Here is an 8288-nt window from a genome sequence, read left to right as displayed (position 1 = left end):
GTAGCAGAGGAGAGGATTTCTAAACTACATCACCACTAGTTACCAAGCCGATAATCAAAACTTTATTTTTCAATGAGCTGTTTACAATTATCTTTACTTCTTTCACAAAGATACACATTTCAAGATAGACCACCAAATCACATAAATCATAATGCTATTATTAGATTTCAAATGTAAATGTAAATAAAAATGATCCATAATACTTCAACTGTAAAGAATTTTATGCAGTTACCTTTGAATTAGGTTCTTGTTGTTCAACAAAGCCACCAATACTATTCACATGAGATTGTTGTCTACTAAATTACAAAAGTAAATTTCAACTCAAAAAACATTAGTCACCTAAATTTATCTACCTCCTCTTGAATTCAATAATAATTCAAAGAAAGCAATTTGTCATAAAATATTGGGGTAAATTGTTTAGAAAAAAATATAATAGAAGAATATACTCATAGTTCTCTTAAGTTTTTCAACCTACCCAATGATTTAGGTATGCTTCTATTTAAATTATAATTTTTGAAATAGTGAAAGAATAAATTGAATGTTTAATCTGATCTATGGTCAGATTACTAATATTGGTAGCTACCAGTTTGATAAATTCCTGCACAACAATAAAATTTATAAGCATTTTCAATTATTTATATATATAAAGATAAAAGAAAATGAGAATTTAAGATGTCACTTATAAGCTTATGATTATTGGTAAGCTCTCATCATTACAAATTAACCAATCCCATGAATATGATAAGGACAAGCATGGATACCCAACATAAGTAAAATTTAATTGTTGATGGATAATGGCTAATGCTTTCACTACAATTTAAAATAAAAATATAATGAATCCTTCCTACATGATTAATAAAGATGAATATGTTTCAATTCTTATCTATAACTTATAATATTAATAATTTATAATATTAATCATAATTAGATATTTGCCAATCAAAATTTTAATTTTTTTTGACACAAATATACCCAGTTCTTATTGAGAAGTACAATACAGATAATTTCATTGAATGGAGTCTCAAACAATTATTAAATAGTACCAATATATAGAACAATCCTTATATTGAAAATGCATGGAATAAATTTCACCTTCCATGCTGACAGTTGACTCATTTTTGGGCTTCTAGATAAAATATTCCATGCTAGTCGATGATACATTCTCTTAAATCTACAATTTTATGGTCCATTCTCTTAAATCCACAATTTTTTTTCAAGCATAACCTTTGAATTCTATAGGTGATTGGATTGGAGATCCTTCAAACACCAAGTGCACCCAATCATATTTCTAGGAATTACCTCATACTTTAATTGCATCCATTTATAATGTATAATATTATTCAGAGCTATCAAGAATCCATGAGTAAGATGTGTCTATATAGGAGTACATTTCATTGTATTTAATTTTATTTCCTAGTAGATAAAACCATATTCAATGTGAGTGGATTTATGATGCCTAGTTGTTTCACACTTTTTCCTTTATAGATTTAAATGTTAATTAGTTAAAAGGGATTTCCACAAGTTCTTGGCATTGACTGTATGGAGACATTTTGCAAAGATCAAATTGGTCTAATCATGCTTTTTATTGTGATTGAGAAATCTTCTTTCTCATAGTATAGTAGGGGGCTCTTTTCCTTTTCTACCGAGGGCCTTGTGGGTGAAAACAACTCTAGTTGGAGATGGGCTAGCTCATGTCCTAGAATTCTAGATGGTGTAGAGTGGGAAGCCCATACTGTTCTATAGGTATTGATTTCAAAGAAATGTTTAGGCCTTATCTATTCTAAGATTGTAATCAAATAATCCTTCTGGCCCAATCCAACTATTTTCTATTATTTCTTTAGGTGAGAGGAGGTGTGGTAGGATAAGCTATTATTTCTCCTCTTATTGAAGTCCAACCTAGGGTGACGTAAATCAAGTAAAATTGCATGGTAGTTTTCTTAGGATAGAGAGTGAGGGTGAAGATGTTTGATGACTCCATATACTTGGGTTGCAAGAGAGCATCATTAAGCTTGGTATCATCAAGTCACATGTCAAATTATCGATTGGCTGATGCATTCAAATTAGGATATAACTCTACAAAATATATAGCAATTTAGGCTCTAACTTTGCAAAATATGTAGCAATTTAAAATACATAGAAATGTAAACATTCCCAAGTTGATTGTTTAGCATCAAATGAAAATCTATCCTTAACGAAGAGTTATAGGTAATATATATTTCCTCCTCTTATTGAAGTCCAACCTAGGGTGATGTAAATCAAGTAAAATTGCATGGTAGTTTTCTTAGGATAGAGAGTGAGGGTGGAGATGTTTGATGACTCCATATACTTGGGTTGCAAGAGAGCATCATTAAGCTTGGTATCATCAAGCCACATGTCAAATTATCGATTGGCTGATGCATTCAAATTAGGATATAACTCTACAAAATATATAGCAATTTAGGCTCTAACTTTGCAAAATATGTAGCAATTTAAAATACATAGAAATATAAACATTCCCAGGTTGATTGTTTAGCATCAAATGAAAATCTATCCTTAATGAAGAGTTACAAGTAATATATATTTTAGAAAAAATAATATGTAAGTTAAGCCAATGCATATAGGAAAAATGTTAGAGGAAAGTTTTTTATATGGTAGTGTGAGCTCTACTGATGCATTTTCTAGAAGAAAATTTCATTTGTTACCTATCTTTTATTACGAATTTGACGTCTCCATATATTATCAAATATTAGAACAAATTTTTCCATAAATAATCATTGTGGTTATTTGAGGATTTTTTGCACAATCTTAAGACATACACTTATGATTTGTACTATGGTTGTTGTCCATGTCTTGGATAAATAATATATGCAATAACTTTTAGACCTATCCAGTCAAGCAAAAGTAAAATAATGATTTCTTAATAAAGTTTTTTATTATAAATAACTCTTTAATGTTATAGTGTCAATGGGGTGGGAATTATAGTGGCACAAAAATAGGAAGTTGAAAAAGGGGAGCTACAATAGAGGCACATAAAGAAGCACAAGTGGGTAGCAACTATATCACCCACCATGGTGTGGAGGGAGTCACACTAGGGCTAAGACTAAAGAGGTATTCATTTCTAAATTCAAGATTCCGATTTAGCAGATCATATTGTGTCCTGATGAAGGGAAAATAATTTTTCCTTTGATTCCCATGATAATAGCGTAAGTTTTCTTTTGAGCATTTATCATATTTATAGTCTATTTTAAATTTTTCCATTTAATAATGAATATTTTATAGTTTAGTGTGGTTCCAAAAATTGTGGATTGTTTGTCAATCTTTGTATCTTAGTGTTTTTTGCACATCATGCATTTAATTATTTGTTTAATAGCAAGTTGAACAACTTTTTCTTCTATCATCTTTGAACAATTCTAATTTCAAGTATTTTTCCAAAAAAAAAAAGGTTCTATGCTTTATCAGAGCCCATAAAGTGAGGATAGAAGCATAAGCCCACATTATAAAAAGGAGAGGAAAGTGCTTCAAAATTGTTATGATTAAAAAGAGGGATTTTGGGTAGAAGCAACATAATTAACATTGAAAGAGTACAAGATAAATTAGCAATAATAGCAGGCACGACAACATCATAAATATAAATCGATGACTTTTCAAAGATTTGCTAATAGAAACAATGTGCTTTTATAGATTATTCTCATTTGTTTGCAAAAATCAAATCACCAACCATAATGTGAAGAACATAAAATAACCAGTTAACATAATTATTGAGTAAAATGAAATGGTACACAAAGCCATACCTGGTGGACATGCACAACATGCTCTCTACTTCTTAATGTGTAATCTTTGTAGCCTCCTGAGTCAACAGGAAGACAAGCTTATAGAAATAAGTTTGTTATTAATGTATTTAAAGTGTGACCTCCATTAACTCTTTGAAAATGGTATAAACAAGTTGTAGTTAGAAGTTTTTTAGCACATATTGTTCCTAAAATATGTTGTCACAAAAATAATAAATGAAAGCTAAGTACACAACATGTAAATCACCTGCATGCAAAAAAAATGCAAACATGCCAACTATTGATGGCATATGCACAACCAAAACAACAAATCTTTTGAGAAAATGATAGATGTAACACTTTGACATTCACTATCATGCTAAAATAATACTTCGATACTCACTCACCTCATGCTTAAAACACATCATCTTGTAAGGTCTTCTGCAAAAACATCAAGTCTAACAATGTTACTTTGATTTTCATGCTTTCTCTTGCATTTGAACCCGTAAAAGTCTCCAACTTGACCAAAATAAATGTAACAACATTCATATTTTGCAGGAAATTGGTAACATTTGATCACCTTTTATTAGGAAATATTGAACATAAATAGAGCAGGAGGAAAGTGAAATGATATTATTGGATGTGGAGAAGAATATTAATCAGGATTTATGTTCTAGCATTGGGCAACAGTCCTCCGCTAGGGCAAGAACTAAAAAATAGTGTTTAGGGAAGCTATGTGGTATATTAACTTTATAATCCACTAAGAGAAAAGTCAAATTGCGTGAGGATTCTTCCTAGCAACAATGAAATTAAAGGTGATTAACACACATAATAGATTAAGCATATAATTTAGAATAGAAAGTTGAAGCCTTTTTTTCTTTTATATAGAAAGCATTGATTATGTTATTTGACAAGTAGGCTTTTCTTTGATTTTTTAAAAAGAACATATTATTAATATTTAGTTTTAATTGGTGGTAACATGATGTTGTTTGTAATTGTGGATGTTGATAGAATATCATGCTATAATTGCAATAACCTTAGTTTGATAAATGAGTAATATATTTTATACTTTTAAATGTTCTAAAATTGTAGATTTAACATAGGGAAAATCTTGATTATTGAATGCATTCAAATTTCAATAGAGTTAAAAGGCATTAGGATTATTTATACTTAGTTGCTTTGGGATTTAGTTAACCAAGACAATCAATGAGATTTTAGTATAAGGTTTAGATTTAATGACCAAAGTCTATTGATCTAGTTATTAAAGGGAACTTTAAAAACCTATTGATACTTAAAGGGTGTAGATTTTTGAGTGAACCCTATAATATTGATGAAACCTAAACTTCTTAATGTAGCCCTCTTTGAAAATGTGAAATGATTAGATTTATAAACATAGTCCAAAGAGTTAATCAAACACCTTGTGCTTTACTTGATCAATAACAAATATTGCATATGTAAAAGGTGGGTAAATTATCATTATTGAACATGTTTAATCTTTAATAAAGTTAAAATACATTTATTGCAATAGTTAACTAGTAAGAAATATGAACACTAGTGAAATGATTTATTGATAAGCGTTTTCCATGGCCTATAAATTTTGATTTGAGACCTCAAGATTAATTAAAATATGAATTAGTTTTTTGTAAACATTATGAATCGCACATTATTCCTTTCTAATGATGAATCACTAAGTATGATTGAAAACACTGAACACGAATTTCAGACATAGCTTTAATATAGAATCTCTTAATTAAAATAACATGTCGACCATATTTATTATATGCATATAGATTTCTTGGCTATGATAAGTTTGTATTGGTAGAATCCATTGGTTATCTTTTCTTGATAGTTGTGACAATAATTTATTTAGATTGGAGGGAGAATCATCCACAACCTTTATTATATATTTACAACTAATTTTTTTAAATAAAGAATTTATATATAATTTAAAATTACAACCTTAATATAAACAATAAAAATAATGTTCTCCTTTAGCTATATATTTTTATGACAATAATGATATGATTTATTCAATCCCTAAACATGTCCATTTAGAGACAATAAAATGCATTCACAATATTAAAACAAAGATATAAAAAGTAATACTTCTTTCATTAATTTTTAAGGTCCTTATGAGATTCTTCAACTCAAAATTAGTATTATGGGATCTCTTAAATTGTTAAAAAAATAATTAAATAGAGACAAACAAATCATCCAAAATGATCTTCAAATAAAATTTGAATTACAGAAAGAAGTCTAAAATTAAATAAAATCAATAAATGAGAAAATAGAATATTTATATAAACTTATATCTTAATAATAACAAAGAGATGTTATTAATAAGCTTTGGTTGGGGAAGCCAGGGGGGGTCAAATAGATTTTGAGCTCATATACTAGGGGTTCGGGACAACTTATCAATTGGAATAAGAGCTCTATCTTCTTTATTAATACTCTAGCTATGAGACAGAGGAAGATAGCTGATATTATGGGTTCTGGCATGGGTAGCCTTCCCTCAACCTATATGGGTCTCAAACCCCCTTATTCTTTTTGGACCACTCTTATTGATAGGTTTAACAAGAAATTAGCTAGTTGGAAAGGTATTACCCTTAGCCAAGCTGGAAAAATTTAGTTGGTTAAATCTACCCTTCAAAATCTTCCAACTTATGCATTGAGTCTATTTGGGATTGCCTGTAAATATGTTGACTTATTGAAGAAGATTCAGATGAATTTTATCTAGTCTAGTTCGGAGGATCACAAGAGATTTTCTCTCATTTCCTGGAATAATGCATGCCTCCCCAAACACTTAGGAGGTTTGGGAATCAAAAGACTGAGACGTTTCAATAGAGCCCTTTAAGCCAAATAGATTTGGAGAATCTTTTCTAGCAAGGGGGATTGGCATGATATCATGGAAGATAAATACCTTGGGAGACATTCTATTAGACAATTGTTCAATGAAGACACTAATCCTAAGGACTCTTTCATCTAGAATGGTATGCCCAAAGATAGAGAAATGACCAAAAGTAATGCAAAATAGAAAGTGGGTAAGGGTATAGAGCCTCTCCACAATCTTCCTACTTTTGACAGATGGGCTAATACTTGCATTTAGAGCTATGGTAGCAAAGCCAACAACTATAGATTAGGCTTAGTTTGGAGAGATCTATCCCTAATCTCTGAGGAGCTCAAACCTTTGATGATTATCCTTCACACTGTGATATTGAATGAGGATCAAGACTAGTTAGTGTGGGAGAAAACTTCTTCTAGCTTTTACTCAGTGGCCTCGAGATACCAAGTTCAGTTGAGTCAGAATTTCAAACCAATATGGGCAAAGACCTGGTACCTTGGCCTTACTCCTAAAATCAATATTTTCTTTTGGCTTCTCCTCTAGAATAGGGTGCTTACTATCGACAATCTCATCAAAAGGGGTCTTTACATTCCTAATAGATGCATCCTTTTCAAAAATTAGGTTGAGTCTATGGATCACTTGATTATTCATTGCTCTTTTACGAGAGAGGTTTGGTCTTTTTTCAGCCAGGCTTTTGGGTTGGAATGGTGTACCTTTGCTAAGATCATTGAATTCCTTAGGCAATGGGACAAATCATGGAAGGGTTTTGGTCTTCAAGTCATCAACAAATGGGCTCTACCCCACTTTGGTTGGGGAATATGGAAAGAACGTAATAATTGAATATTCAAGGAAAATAGCCTCCTTGCCAAGATTGTGTTAGGTAAAATCTTTAATGCTCTTTTGAAGAACTACATTTTTTGCAAAGGTACTAACCTATTTGCAGGAGAAGCCAGGTGCAATAATGCCATACAAAAAAGAAGAGAGGAATGTCAATGGACATTTCCCCCTATGGGATGACACAAAGTGAATTTTTATGGGGTAGCTAAAGGTAAGCGAGCAACAGTATTTTGATTTGTAATTGCTATGGTTATGGCATTACATCGATTACCTTCCCTCTAGGACACCAAACCAACCACTTCACTATGGTGTGTGCTACCCTTCAAACCACTATGTTGGCTAAGGATATTGGTGTTAAATGCCTTTGGCTTGAGGGGGACTCAAACAACATCATTAAATGCCTAAAAGGTGAGCATCCTCCGTCCTGGTCAATCAAGAATTTGGTGGAAGCTACCAAAAAAATCTTGCTTATCTTTGATAGGGTCCACGTGTCACATGAATATAGAGAGGCTAACTCAGTTGGTGACTAGATGGCCAACAAGGCGGTCAAAAGGGAAACATCATACAGATGGATCAATGGTGATGGGATTCTGGTGGAAGCTAAAAGCATGATAGAGATTAAGAGAATCCACAGGAGGACCAGAAGTATTAAGAGTAATAATGAAGGTATTGGTGTCAGACTCACATTAACTTTACTAAGAGCTAAGCACAGGATGAACATGAGTTATCTTAATTGGGAGACTTTTTGGCATGCTTTATGAGTGATTGATAAGCTTAATTTCTATTACTTTCCCAAGAACAAAGGAAAGCTTTGTTTCGATGAGTTTTATAAGCTTTTAGCTCTTTGTTATCGAAGATTGCAA

Source organism: Cupressus sempervirens, chromosome 5 (genome assembly GCF_028749045.1).
Source record: "Cupressus sempervirens isolate cs-2001-9-10 chromosome 5, ASM2874904v1, whole genome shotgun sequence".
NCBI classification, from domain to species: Eukaryota; Viridiplantae; Streptophyta; class Pinopsida; order Cupressales; family Cupressaceae; genus Cupressus; species Cupressus sempervirens.
Note: the sequence above shows the minus strand (reverse complement) of the source record.